Source organism: Gobio gobio, assembly GCF_949357685.1.
Source record: "Gobio gobio genome assembly, chromosome: 19".
Classification (NCBI taxonomy): Eukaryota; Metazoa; Chordata; class Actinopteri; order Cypriniformes; family Gobionidae; genus Gobio; species Gobio gobio.
In genome coordinates, this window is record NC_137112.1 from 45,408,907 (window position 1) to 45,424,623 (window position 15,717).

Below are 15,717 nucleotides of genomic sequence, written 5' to 3' on the forward strand. Positions count from 1 at the left end.
ACAACTGACAAGGGCTTCATGGGAAATGACACAACAAAAAACACCTAAAACCTGGGAGAGCAAGAAAAATGAGTGAAAATGAGGGTGAACTGGCATTTCGGGGGCGCCTGATATGATTTAGAGCGCTTTAACTCACCCCTCCTCTAGCCCAGACCTCACCTGCCCCTCAGGAAACATTATGTTCTTACTGTGTATATTTGCATTGTCGTGTTTTATTGCACTTTCTGTGGTCCTCACCTCCCAGAAGTTACGCTTAATGGGCGATCCGAAGAGGCACAGCGGAGGATTTGTCTTTCATAGCCTTTTGAGATTAACACGAGACATGCCACTGCAATATTTCCGTCTCTGGTCCCTCCTTCAGTCTAAATCTGTGAGATTGTTTCATCAGTTTTATTGTCCACAAGTCAAAAGTTTAAGTCTGATCACAGTATAGTATGAATCAGAATTGAACTCCATAAATAACATAGTTTATAGTTTCATGCACAGGGCAGATTATACAATTACGTATATAGATTATGAACTTTATGAATTTCAGAGTCTGTTTCAATTGTAAGTAGATCCATTACATAAATGATATTGTTACCCCAAAACACCTGCTCATACTTTAATTAGCAGCTATTCATTAACAACATAAATCACTGTATTAATCGAGCTGTGTTTGGTGCACTGACTTAGTGTTTCCAAGAAACAACCCTGTGATCTTTGGCTCGGTTTTCTAGAGGACCAACAGTATCGTTCTACAAGTGCCCTTGATAGCTTTGACCTCTGACCTTAACATTGTCTGATGTTTCAGGGAAGCAAGAGAGAAGGCCAACATGGGTCAGAGAAACAGGAAGCAATTACATTCTTACCAAACCAGAAGGGTTATCACAATTGGTAAAGAAAAATATGTGTCCCGTTAAATGAATTCAGCTGGATGTTAGAGAGCAGACGACTTTGTATGCTTTTGAATCACTCTTGTTGTACTTTGAAGTCATACACTGATCGGTCTGCGCAGCGCCGCTTTAAGTCAAACACACTTGGGCTGCACCCGAAATCACATACTTCCCTACTATATAGTAGGCGAAAAACAGTACACTCTAAAAAAAAAAAAGGTTCTACATGGCACCAAAAATGGTTCTTGGCTCGTAATCATAGGGGAACTTTTTTTAGTGCTATAGCACCAATTTTGGTGCTTCAGTGGTTCTTCAGCGGTTCTTCAGAGGTGCTATAGCACCTTAGTCAAAGAACTGGCGAAGAACCTCTGAAGAACCACTGAAGCACCAAAATTGGTGCTATAGCACTAAAAAAAGTTCCCCTATGATTACGAGCCAAGAACCATTTTTGGTGCCATATAGAACCTTTTTTTTTTTTAGAGTGTATGTGACAAAAATAAGTATGTCTGAATTCACAGTACTCAGTACAGTAGGCAAAAAGTACCCGGATGACCTCCTACTATCTGTGAAATGCATACGATGGACACTTTACTATCCCATGAGGCCACGGGAGAGGATTTATGAATGGCATACTACATATATTCATACTAGATACACTAAAAAAAAAAAAGGTTCTATATGGCACCAAAAATGGTTCTTGGCTCGTTAATCATAGGGGAACATTTTAAGTGCTATATAGCACCAATTTTGGTGCTTCAGTGGTTCTTCACCGGTTCTTTGACTAAGGTGTTATATACCCCCGCTACCATATACAGAACATGTTAAGATATGGTGCTATATAGCACCAAAAGTGGTTCCTCTATGATTACGACGAAGAACCATTTTTGGTGCCATATATGGTAGAACCTTTTTTTTTTTAGAGTGTAGAACAGTAGCACTTAAGTTTAGGGTCCAATTCTCACTATTAACTAGCTGCTCACTAGCATAGGATATTGGCTGTTTATTAGTACTTATAAGGAACATATTAATGATAATATTCTACATCCCTTAATCATATACCTAAACTTAACAACTACCTTGCGAACCATTAATAAGCATTAATTAGGAGTTTGTTGAAGCAAAAGTAGTTAAAGGGTTAGTTCTCTCAAAAATGAAAATTCATTAATTCATTTGTCATTAATTACTCACTCTCATGTCGTTCGACACCCGTAAGACCTCCGTTCATCTTCGGAACACAAATGAAGATATTTTTGTTGAAAGCTGATGTCTGAGAAAGGCTTCAGATAGGCCTCCATTGGCATTCAGTACATTTACACTCCCAAGGACTTTGTAACGACATTTTAAGTGCCTTTTATGGGTCTTGGGAGTATTAATGTAGTGAATGCCAATGGAGGCCTATCTGAAGCCTTTCTCAGCCATCAGCTTTCAACAAAAATATCTTCATTTGTGTTCCGAATATGAACGGAGGTCTTACGGGTGTCGAACGACATGAGGGTGAGTAATTAATGACAGAATTCAAAAACATGCCGCGCAACCAAGCGGCAACCTCCCCCAGTTTCTCTTGAAGCCAATACAGAAGTGACTAAAGGTCCTTTCACACTGGACGCGATTTTGACGGGCGAATAATTCGCGCGATGGTTTTATTTTTTGATCAGCTGTTTGTGTAATGAGTGCTTTCACATCGAACGCGAATGTGCTGCGGTGAAAAAACGATGTTTATTTTTTCCGTTTCGATGTCGATTTTTTTTTAACACTCGCAGCGACAGAAAAGGCTTAAACCAATCACATACAAGGAAACAAAGGTCACGAAATGTCCAGTTGATGTCACTAGCCATTCAATCAACATTAACCGTTGCCAGGTATGGCATTTCTCACAAGATTACAGCTGTAGTTGTGTTTACAGCTGTACAGATGCAGATGTGTTTGCCCACTATAGGCTACAGATATTATAATCAATAATTTTTTTTTAATCTAATTGCGTCCGCGACTATAGAAAGTGAATGTGTTTCCGTCAGTATGACTGTGGTACTTAAATGTTTACATTGTGACTCAACTGGAAACACAGCAGCTCCGGATTGAGCCGTTCCTTTAGAGTGTGTGTGTGTGTGTGTGTGTGTGTGTCTCGTCAGATGCGCTGCTACCGTCTCTGTCTGGAGGAGCTCCTCAAATTGTCCCACGGACATTTGAAAGTAAGTGCGGAACCGGCCATGATAAAGTTTTAGCTCCTGTACAAGATTAGCATACTCCCCTTCAGACTCTCTGTTCTTTAAGACTGGGTGCACCCAAAACCTTCTTCTCTGTCTTTTAAAGAAAATTAAAAGCTCGTCTCCACTGAATGATTACGTGTCCGTGTTTTCTCAGCTGTCGGCGCGAATGTTTTGGAATGTTGGAGCTCTGAAACGTCGCAAACTCGCGTCGGGACTGGTGTGAATGGTTTTGACGCGAACTATTCGCACACGAAATATTCGCTTTTTCCGCTTCGCTTTTTCGTTACGCGTCCGGTGTGAAAGGGCCTTTAAACTGCAATTCATCGACTGGCCACTAGAGACAGACTCCAGAAGGAGCAGAATCTCATTGAGCTCATGTTAAAATGCCCAACTTTACAGCAGAAAAACATGTTTACAGCCTGGGACGAAAAGTGTTTTTGGTCTATACGGCTAATTTTGCCCTTCATGACAACTGTGAGGGGGGTGAATTTTTTTGTAACTCATTCGTTTACATTATATAAAGCCTTAAAGTTCTGCATAATTAAGGGCGTGGCCACTTTGAGTGACAGGTGGATTGTCGTTTGTCTGCTGTCTGTTAGTCATCGCGTCACCTCAGCTCCGCCCACGTCCCGCCTCCTGAAATCGGTCAATTTTGATTTAAAAGGCCCTGTTCACACCTGGTATTAAGATGTGTTTTGGTTGATCGGATCACAAATGATGTTTTATTAACGTAGTTTCGGAAGGAACACGTCAAAATAAGCTACTCAAGTGTCACCTGGGGTTCGTTCTTCGTACGTCGCTAACTCAGTTAGCGGGATTTGATTGTTGACGATTTGGCATGATCTTGGATTATTTGGTTCTTCGACGCTCATCCTGGACTTGCTGTCATAGCAACAGGTCCGTAAGCTTAAACCTGCACGCGAGCAGTCTTATTTCATGTAAATAGGATTAGATTGCATCTTGAGGTGATACTTAAAATCTGTCCCAGCCATGGGACGGGAATGTGTCTTCCTCGTTTACTTCTGATCCGATCGACCAAAACGCATCTTAATTGCAGGCGTAAACAGGGCCAAAAAACTGATGTCATATTTTAGTTTCAATGGACGACAGGTAAAGCGTTGAGAGACCTATAGTCTATATTCTTACAGGTCATTTCCACCTGTATATTTAAGCAGTGTATTTTATTCATTGACATCTTCCCAAACGTGTAACACACAAACTCACATTTCCTTCCTTTAAGCACGGCACACAATAGTCCTCGAGATCTTACAAGCGAAAATCAATCCTGCGTCTCTTCTCACATCTGACCTCTGCACTCTCTACAAATCCTGAATTAATTAAAGAGGGAAATCCCACTGGCCAACACAGAAGAGGGATTGAGTGTTTTTGGCCCCCTCCGAGGTACCAGAGGATTAGAAGAGCTCACTCAATGATGAGAGTGTTTCCAAACCTCCTGGTACATGCGGTGACGGACATACCTGCGCTCGTGTTTTCATTGTCGATACAGACAGCGTTCATTGCACAACTAACCCGGTGATGCTGAAGTAAATAGTATAGCATGATGGAGACGCTCTTCAAGGCTCTGTCTACAAATACATTTGAAAACGGCATTTTTTTGTTTCAAAAACGCTCTCTGTCCAAACTATAACATCAGAAAATACTTCCATTATCTTACTTTGTATGTGTAAAACTCAGTGAGATGATACAGAGAGACCAAAGGTAAAACATTTCTTCTGGAACGATCATTTTTTTTATTAAAATATCCCTCCACCTACTGGTGCATCAGACTCAATCGCCATTCCATGTCTGGCCTAAAACAATTGTTTTGATGAGCGATTGCGATAGTGAGTACATTTTCTGTCATCAAGATTGAACAAAGTAGCATTAATCTAGAGCAACACTGTGAAAGTGAACAGCACATAGCAGGCTCGTACCGGTATAAACATAGATATCTATCAGTACAGTGCGTCACATGACTTAAAGGACAACTCCGGTGAAAAATGAACCTAGGGGTAATTAACACATGGTTACCGAGTAGATCGTTCTCTGGGATGCGTTTTCATGAAAATCGAATGTAAAGAGTTTTATCTCTAAAAACAGATTAGCTTATAACGCTAGTATATGGGGCATAGAATAAGTCAAATTAAATCGCTAGTTAATACCACTAACAAGGCTCAAAATAGCTTCACACTAACACGGTAGCATAATGAGGGTCCCTACATGCAAACCGAAGCATTGAGAACTTTGTAAGTTTACAAACAGTTTAATAAGAAGATACTTTATAAAGACAGTACATTACGCGTATACAGATAGGAGCCATCTTGGAAAACAGTCTCGACGAGTCGAGCCACGAACGCTGTGCTGAGTGATGAACTGTGACTTGGAATCTCATATGGTCCATTGTTTCCGGAAGAAAGCACTGAACGCAACAGAGAAAATAAATAAATAAAAATAATTTAAACGCAACAGAGACTAGTGCTTCCAAAGGATACACACTAAAGAGATGGCGGATTATTCAACCGTGGCTTGACTTGTCGAGACTGTTTTCCAAGATGGCCCCTGTCTGTATACACGTAATGTTCTGTCTTTATAAAGTATCTTCTTATTAAACTGTTTGTACACTTACAAAGTTCTCAATGCCTCGGTTTGCATATAGGGACCCTCATTATGCTACCTTGGTAGTGTGAGGCTATTTTGAGCCTTGTTAGTGGTATTAACTATAGCGATTTAATTTGACTTATTATATGCCCCATAGACTAACGTTATAAGCTAATCTGTTTTTAGAGATAAAACTCTTTACATTTGATTTTCATGAAAACGCATCCCAGAGAACAATCTACTCGGTAACCATGTGTTAATTACCCATAGGTTCATTTTTCCCCGGAGTTGTCCTTTAACATGTGAATACCTCTGTTTTCATACAACGCAAAACAGCATTTTTAAATGTATCCACTTTGGAGAGCGTCTTCAAAAAGCTCAGTTTTCACAGGACAAAGACGGCCTCTCAGTGTGAACGGAAGGCCAAAAATATGCATTTTCAACTGCGTCTCGATTAATGTAGACGTATCCTAACATTTAGAGGCTCAGAAGGGTGTTTTTGAAGGCTTTTTGAGAGTTTTCCAAAATGGATAAAGCAGGAGTTCACGTTTAACAAGAGTTTTGCTCATGGTTGAGTCACCCCTGGCCTTGCCCCTTCGTCCTAGAGATGGAGGCGGTTCTGAATTTGGCTGCTGACCCACTTGGAAATCCAGCGCCGTAGCTTCAGCTTACACGGGTCGCTCCTGTGGCAGGTTCCCAGTGGTACATACCCCGCGATAAGGAGCTGCAAGGGAACTATTGTTCCCTGAGCCCAGTCTGTCATCGGGGGCTTGTTGAGCAAATACGCCCAGGTATGACCGCAGTCTCAGCATCTCGCACTCCACCTACCTGTCACTTCCAAACCCGGACCTTGGAGAAACAGAGGTCTGTCTTTAGACAGAAGCCAAGTGCATAACGACATTTCTGAATGGTTATTAACACTCATAATTGACCTTACAGCGGTTATTTAACCACTCCCATCGATTTTCAAGGGCAGGTGCTCTATATTTATGTGCGTCAAACAAAATGACGGCTCACTTGCTGATGCACCTACTGATTTTGGAAGATTTTTTGTAAATGTGCCAAAATAGTACAATTACAATGGGGAAATCTAGCCAAGTGTCAAGATATTGGACAGTCGACATGTGTAACAAAATGTGTAATTAACACTTTGCAGATGCTGCTTTAGATTTGGCCCCACTTTATATTAGGTGGCCTTAACTACTATGTACTTACATCAAAAAATAAGTAAAATGTACTGACTGTGTTCAAATTGTATTGCAAAACACCTTTGCTGATATATATATACGGTATAGGGTTAGGGACAGGTGTGGTGGTTTGGGTAAGTTTAAGGCTAAAGTTAAGGACAGGTGTGGTGGTTTGGGTAAGTTTAAGGATAGGGTTAGGTGTAAGGGAAGTGTCAACAGTGTAATTACAAATGTAATTGCAGAAATTAATTACATGAAGGTATTTCTAAAAATGTAAGTACAATGTAAAAACATGTATGTACACAATAAGTGCAATGTATCAATTGATTAATTAAAATGTTAGTACATAGTAGTTAAGGCCACCTAATATAAAGTGGGTCCGCAGATTTTTCTTAAAATTAACTTTTGCTGCATTATTGTATATTAGATATTCACTCTAAATAGAAATTTACAAAGGAAATAAACAAAAAACAAAACAAATATCCTGCTCAGTTTTTCTGGCCCATTTAATAGAGAACATCACAGAATCACAGAAAAGTGTAAAATGAACAAAAATCAGTGCTTGTGGTACTAACAAAACTCCAGCTAGCCACTCTTCACACCAACTATCCGAATAGCATGTGCCATAACAACACCTTTTTACCATAGTCAAAGGAATTTGACAAAAAAAGGAGGTTGGTATGCACCCGAAAGTTCAGTACAGCTATATTGGCTTCTCAACACAGCGATTTGATTGGCTATTCAGGCTGTCAATCAGTTGTCTGTCATAGGTCAATTGCACCTTTGAGAACCACATTTCCACAGACACTAAAATTCCCCTGCACTGCACAAACAAGAATGGTTTTCTCCGCTCTTTGGTGGAGGGATGGGATTTCTCTGTGGTGTGACCTAAATTTTTCAGGATTGTAATCTAAATGGGAAGGGACGAACCACAGGGCTTGTGAAAGCGATCGCATGGCCTCCTGAACTGGGACTGTAGTCTGAGAGGAAACGCTCTCGTTAAACTGCCACTTTCAATCAGGAGTTCGACCGCGGCGGCGATCGCGGGGCCGCAGCGGAGGGAGGGAAGTGGGTGGGAAAGACGTCTCTCGCTCCTGAACCTGATCCAGGATCTGCTCCCTTGACGTGCGTTTGATGGCATTATGTCACTGGCCAGGAGCCCCAAAAACAAGAAAGTGTATATGTCTACATTGTTGAGCTTGATTTGCACCATGGCCAATTTTCATATAACACCCTAACCAGGTGTTTTTTCGATTTTATCTTGATTTCAGTCGTGGGACTGTTCTAAGTTACTGATGGTCCAGTTTTAAGACTCATAACAATTCACATCCAAAAACAACACAGTTTAGCGCCAAATAAAGGCAGATTCGAGGTATTCTCTTGTGCGGCATGCGTTGCATCACTAAAGTCACACATTCACAATTCATCAAATTACAGATGCCGAGGATGTGCCAGTCTCAAGCTGCGTGAAGCTCTCTTAAAGACTCGTTCATCATGGTAAAACGGTCATCCTCCATTTCAGAATAAACAGGCTGTCGTTTTTTAATACATTCATTCATGGGTGGCCACCCCTGCCCACCCAAACAGCCCATTGGAAGGTCTGGAGAGGTAATTTTCTTTAATAACATACCGTCGTAGTTTGAACACGGTTATTAAAAACCACCACTATTCTGGGCTTGAGGGGTTTTGTGCCAGCCGACAGTCCTGCATCTCTGAACTAATTCCTTAAAAATTGCTGAGCAACATTTATGACTGAGCATTTTTTTATAGAGTGAGACTGACACAGTATGGCTCCCTTAAACACTGGTTATTACTGTTAAGCATTTTGTGATTTAACTTGCTGTAAAACATAAGTATTGGAATGCATTCCAGACCAGTTATTCGATGGCCATTTCATTTAGTCTAGACGATGTGCAGTATATAATTAATCTCCGTATTCCAGCCATTACTAAGAGATTTTACTTCGACAGCAGAAGTATTAGCCCATAAAATCTAAAAATATATTTTTTATAATTATAATTTTATAATATAATAGCAGCAGATCCTTTAAGCCCTGTAAGTTGCGAGGTGGGGCCTCCATGGATCGGACTTGTTTGTTCAGCACATCCCACAGATGCTCGATTGGATTGAGATCTGGGGAATTTGGAGGCCAAGTCAACACCTTAAACTCGTTGTTGTGCATCCATGTGTTCCCCAGGTGTTATCCACGCACACGCACACACACCCGGCCATCCACGTGATGTTAAAGAAAACGTGATTCCTTAGACCAGGCCACTTTCTTCCATTGCTCAGTGGTCCAGTTTTGATGCTCACTTGCCCACTGTTGGTGCTTTGGGCGGTGGACAGGGGTCAGCATGGGCACCCTGACTGGTCTGCGGTTATGCCGCCCCATACACAACAAACTGAGATGCTCTGTGTATTCTGACCCCTTTTTTTCAGAACCAGCATTAACTTCTTGAGCAATTTGAGCTCCAGTAGCTCGTCTGTTTGATCGGACCACACGGGCCAGCCTTCACTCCCCACGTGCATCAATGAGCCTTGGCCGCCCATGACCCTGTCGCCAGTTCCCCACTGTTCCTTCCTTGGAGCACTTTTGATAGAGACTGACCACTGCAGACCGGGAACACCCCACAAGAGCTGCAGTTTTGGAGATGCTCTGACCCAGTCGACTAGCATCACAATCTGGCCCTTGTCAAACTCGCTCAAATCCTTACGCTTGCCCATTTTTCCTGCTTCTAACACATCAACTTTGAGGACAAAATGTTCACTTGCTGCCTAATATATCCCACCCACTAACAGGTGCTGTGATGAAAAGTGTCATTCACTTCACTTGATGATATATATATAGTATTTATTTATAAATTAATAATATTAAATATTGGTAGTACATTTCAACTTTTATTCATGTCATTAGGAGCTAAAATATTCAAGATGTTTGGAAGCAGAAATGAGACGTGTTACAGTTTATAATCATCAGTTGCTCAGGCTTCTGTCTCAGTTCTGCACTGATGTTTTCACAGTCCAGGAGCACAAAAATAAACACTTCTCCGTTACCTCGGAACGGTAAAGAATGAGGAGCGTTTAGCAGGGAGCTCTAGTGAACCACAGCTCTCCAAATGAATATTGGCACAACCTGGGTGTGGATGCCCTCTAAGAAGCGAACCGTGAAAGGCAGGAAAACCTGTTTATTATCAATTACATGGAAAATATTCACCTGTCACTAACTCTCATTGCTGTTGTGAATTATTGCCGGCTTAACTGTGTAGGAAGGCATCTGGAATACGTTGAGTTAATTATACAGGCAGAAAGTCAACATAAAATCAGATTGGTTTTAAAAACAAATGTTTGTCTTCATCATTTTTCAATAAAATCTCAATTCTAATGTTAACAAATAGCTTGTTAGCCACTATTTCATGCTACTGTTGTAGATAATGCAGCCTTGTCAATGGTTAATGCATTGTTTAATGCCAGCTTATGTTTATGAATGCGTTTGATGTTGACTTTAACATGTTCTATCGTGTGGTTATTGATTTAATTTTGAAAGTGCATGTAATCAGTTTAGTCTAAGAGTCTAGTGATGATAGTGTTTAAGCTGCAATTTTATTTTCTCTTTCTTTCCTTTTCAGAAAATAAGTTTGCTAATGTACAGCGGAGCTATATTTAGACCCCTGGCCAAGCTGTGGATTTTTTTTAATAGGCTAATTGATGTCAGCGCTGTTTAAGTGCACGGCTAACACAGAGCCAGAGGGAGCAGCCGGTAAAACACTGCTGGGTTAAGAGAAATACACCGGTGTTAATAACCAGCTGACAGGTGCCGGACCCTGAACTACAGCACGGTGTACAAGCCTGGCGCTCTTGAATAATTAGAGAGTGCAAAGGCCAAAGAAGAACCACCTGCTACAGTTTGGAGAGCGCTAGTCACTGCAGTCTTTGTGCTGCTCGCCGCCTGTTGAAGGAGCTGTAGCTAAACCACACCCTCAGGTTGTTCCAAACCTGTTGTTAAATAGATCAGGAGATATTTTGAAGAATGTTCAAACTGCTGTTTTTGGAATCGAACACACAAGTTTTTGTCTTTCTGCAGGTTACAACGTTACGCCAGTAGGTGGTGACCAGTTACCGATAAGAGTGAGTAATTGAATTTCATTCAGAAACAAAGCAAGTGACTGACTGTGTGTCTAAAATCGCACACTCTCTTGAGTAGGTACTTGCTATGAATAAGCAATGGCGGAACTAGACTTTTATCCATGGGGTGGCCAAGGCTACTTAAGGGCGTCCATAGACCGTGAAACAATATAATGTGCAATGCTTATTTGTTTTCATTGTTTTGACCGATGTCACGTTGTATTCTAATAAATAAACTTGTACAAAAATGAATTGTAGAAATTTCACAATTCTTGATTCCAACGAATATTCTACAGCAAAAACTACAAGTGGCTAGGTTACATAAATGTAAAACATTAATGAATACATGTGAACAGTCAGCCATAAAGTGAGAACAGTGCTAAGAATTAAGTGCTTTAAATGAAGGTTCAGTTCTAACAGTATTTCAGGAAATTGAATAATCAAATGTAAAATAACATCGCATAATCTTCACTGTATATGAATTCAATAGATTAATGCATGTTAAAACTACAAAAGTTATTCGGTGAAGATCAGTGGGTGTTATTTTTTTTATTTTGTTCTTTAATTAACTTTAATGAAGGAGGTGCGGTCACTTTAAGACCAAATGCACAATGTTGAATCCAAAATCCGATTTCATCCGAAAGCATAGCCGACTGTATTAACTATGATACTCACTATTTTTGGCATACCTTTATGCATATTTAACCGCGTGCTCTCTGTGTTTGCGCTATTAATGTAGTGCCATATGCCGCGCACCAGGCGTGTCGCGTTCTCATGTTCAAGGCGGCAATGCAAAACAGTGAATCTAATCACCATACAGGCAAAAAGGTTCACTTCAAGAATGAAAAAAAAGTGGCATCGATTTGTTTTGCTGTAAAACTGCACAAACAGAAACAAAAAAGTGCCAACTATATAACATCTTTCTATAAACACAGACTTTGCACAGAAAAAAAAATACCCAAATGTCTATATACACACTCTTCCATGCAGCCTTGGGGGGAAGTCGTTATACATTAACAACGTTTTAAGACAAATTGTGTCGTTTAATAGAAAACTATGAATGGCGGTGAAGGATTGTTAAGAACTCTGCGCTTATGCGCGACCCCTTTTATTATTAATCAACTAACGTTAATATTCTCTTAATATTCAATGTTGAATATTAAGAGAACGCCGCACATCAAAATACAAGCTTCTTTCAATAGGAGGTGATATGGAAGTAGCGGCTTGCGATCTAAAATTTGGGGTGGCACCCAGGGTGGCCAGTCAGATGCCAGTGCCACCGTGAATAAGTATTTTGGGTTAGTTCACCCAAAAATGAAAATGATCCCATGATTTACTCACCCTCAAGTCATCGGTATATGACATTCTTCTTTCAGACAAGTACAATCAGAGTTATATTTAGTCCTGGCTCTTCCAAGCTTTATAATGGCAGTGAATATTTAAAACTTTATAAAGTAAAATATCTAGCTTCCACAGATCAGGCATTCTCAACCCTGGTCCTCGAGGCCCACTGTCTTGCAGAGTTTAGCTCCAACCCTAATCAAACACACATGAACCAGCTAATTAAGCTCTTCAGGGTTACTAGAAAGCTACAGGCAGGTGAGTTTGATCAAGGTTGGAGCTAAACTCTGTAGGACAGTGGGTCTCGAGGACCAGGATTGAGAACCCCTGCGCCAGATCACCTTCCATATTCAACTTCCGGAAAAGCTGTAGTTCAAAATGTTTACGCTACGTCTGACGACATTGCACACCAGTTACGTTTTTTTCCAATCTGGCGGAAACTAGATATTTTACTTTATAAAGTTTTAAATATGGATATTTTTCTTACACAAACGGATCGCTTTAGAAGGCCTTTATTAACCCCTCGGAGCCGTGTGGAGCAGTTATATGATCGATAGATGCACTTTTATGGACTTCAAAAACGAAATAACATTTCACTGCCATTATAAAGCTGGGAAGAGCCAGGACTTTTTTTTTAGGTATATAACTCCGATATTATTCATCTGAAAGAAGAATGTCATATACACCTCAGATGACTTGAGGGTGAGTAAATCATGGGCTAATTTTCATTTTTGGGTGAACTAATCCTTTATGTTTTTTCTGGCTTGGCCCCTTAGTTCCAGTGAAAGGAACTCGTAATGCTTCAGCAGACCAAGACATTTTGGACAATTTCGTGCTCCCAACTTTGTGGGAACAGTTTGGGGACGGCCCCTTCCTGTTCCAACATGACTGCACCAGTGCACAAAGCATCGGTCCATAAATACAATGATGAGCGAGTTTGGTGTGGCGGAAATGGCCTGCACAGAGTCCTGACCTCAACCCAATAGAACACCTTTGGGATGAATTAGAGCGGAGACTGAGAGCCAGGCCTTCTCGTCCAACATTGGTGCCTGACCAAAAATTCCCATAAACTCACTCCTAAACCTTGTGGAAAGCCTTCCCAGAAGAGTTGAAGCTGTTATATCTGCAAAGGTGGGGCAACTCCATATTAAACCCTACGGATTAAGAATGGGATGTCATTAAAGTTCATATGGATGTAATGGCAGGCGTCGCCTTTTTGTAACATGCATGTCTTTACGGTCACTTTTGATCAATTCAATGCATCCTTGCTAAATAAAATATATTTTTTAAATCTTACAGACCCCAAAGTTTTGAACTTTAAATGGCTACAAATGGAGAAAGATGCTTTTCAGAACTAGATGGTCATCTACCAGCAGGGCCATGCTAACCAGCCAAACCTTGACCCTATGAAATCACATGTATGAATGTTCATATTTTGAATCGACATTTTGCTTTATTGCTTGAGACAGAGAGAGAAACCGTTCAATATTTAAAGGCCTGTGTTGAGAATCCGCTGAGTTGTTCTTACATCTGTGCATTCTCCAAATAAACAGGCTGTCAACAGTCCGTCTGTACTGACATTGTATACACGGTACACCGTGAAATGGCCAATACAAATAGGGTTGAGCTGAACCACATTGCATTTTGGGCCTAACGTAGACCAGCTGCATTATCACACTGAACAAATGTTCCTGTATTAGCCAAACTGGCTGTTTTGTCTTTTGCATGCCAAAAATACCATGCCAACTCTGCATCTCCTGAGGGCACTACGAGAGAGTTTACACTAGAAATGCATTGATTTCATATGGGTGTGTTGTAAGGCTTTGTGAAGGTGTCGCTCCATCATGCAATGAAATATTGAGAAAGTTTGAACATTTATTGCAACAAACTGAGAATGATCAATGATCATTCCAACATGGCAAAATCTGGACAAACATACAAAATTGAAAAATGGACAAATTCCAAATAAAAAGAAGAAGAAAGCCAAAGTAAATAAACATGTCAACAACCTTTAATTAATATGACCTGAAACTACAGCTGTGGAAATAAACATCCTAAAGACGCACAGATGGGATACAAATACTTGCAATTAATTATTCAGTTTCCACAAATATTCCACGGCAACCCTTTTGTTGTGTTCAGGAAAGACTCACAAACAAAACATTGAAACGTTTGCACCCTCGGCGCTGCTGATTCTGCCTTCATTCTTTAACCCGCAACCTCCCGTAGTGTGAAATCAAAACATAGTCAGGCTTCTCTTTCGCGCTTATATTTCAGTTTATGCTTTCTTTGCTGTTTGCAGTAAGCTCATAGCTGCCAGGGAAATTGCCTTCATTAATGGCAGACTGTTTACCTAATGAATCAGACTCTTGCTTTAGGTGCAGCCTGTGGTGCGGTGACGGTTTCTTGGCCTTTCACAGGGGCTGGTTGGTTTTGTCAAGTGCAGCTGCAGACTTTGTCGTTAGCTCTGTTTCAATCCGAAGAAATTAACTTGCGCGCAAAATTGGAATGTTGCAAAAAACATTTGCGGATAAAGCGCCGTTTCCATCACTTGTTCAAGAGAACAAAATTGTCACTTCCAGGGAAATTGGCTCAAAATATCTGTAATAAAAAAGGAAGTTGCTGCAATCGATCAGTGAAGCCACTGTGGCTTTTTTCGTACATCGTAAATTACTTACGCCTCAGAGCACGCAGACGAAACGCAATAAACACTATCGTGTTATCTTGCCTTTGGTCTCGGATGCCTGGTGTTTGGGACATTTCTGTGAGGTTATTATGCCCAACCATTTTGATGACAGACTTTGGCTCAGGCATTTTAGACGGGCAATCCTTGCGTTTTCACCCAGCTGGGTTTTTTTATGCAATATCCAAAAATTTGCATGTGTGACTTTCCTAAACAGCCCTGACCCGTCGAGGCATGGACTCCACTAGACCCCTGAAGGTGTGCTGTGGTATCTGGCACCAATATGTTAGCAGCAGATCCTTTAAGTCCTGTAAGTTGTGAGACTTGTTTGTTCAGGACATCCCACAGATGCTCGATTGGATTGATATCTGGGGAATTTGGAGGCCAAGTCAACACCTCAAACTCGTTATTGTGCTCCTCAAACCATTCCTGAACCATTTGTGCTTTATGGCGGCGCATTATCTGCTGAAAGAGCCACAACCACCAGAACCAGAACTATCAGAACCAGCATTAAAGGGTTAGTTCACCCAAAAATGAAAATTCTGACATTACTTACCCTCATGTCGTTCGACACCCGTAAGACCTCCGTTCATCTTCGGAACACAAATGAAGATATTTTAGTTGAAATCTGATGGCTCTGAAAGGCCTCCATTGGCACAATGCACGGTTCACTCTCAAGACCCTTAAAAGGTACTAAAGACGTC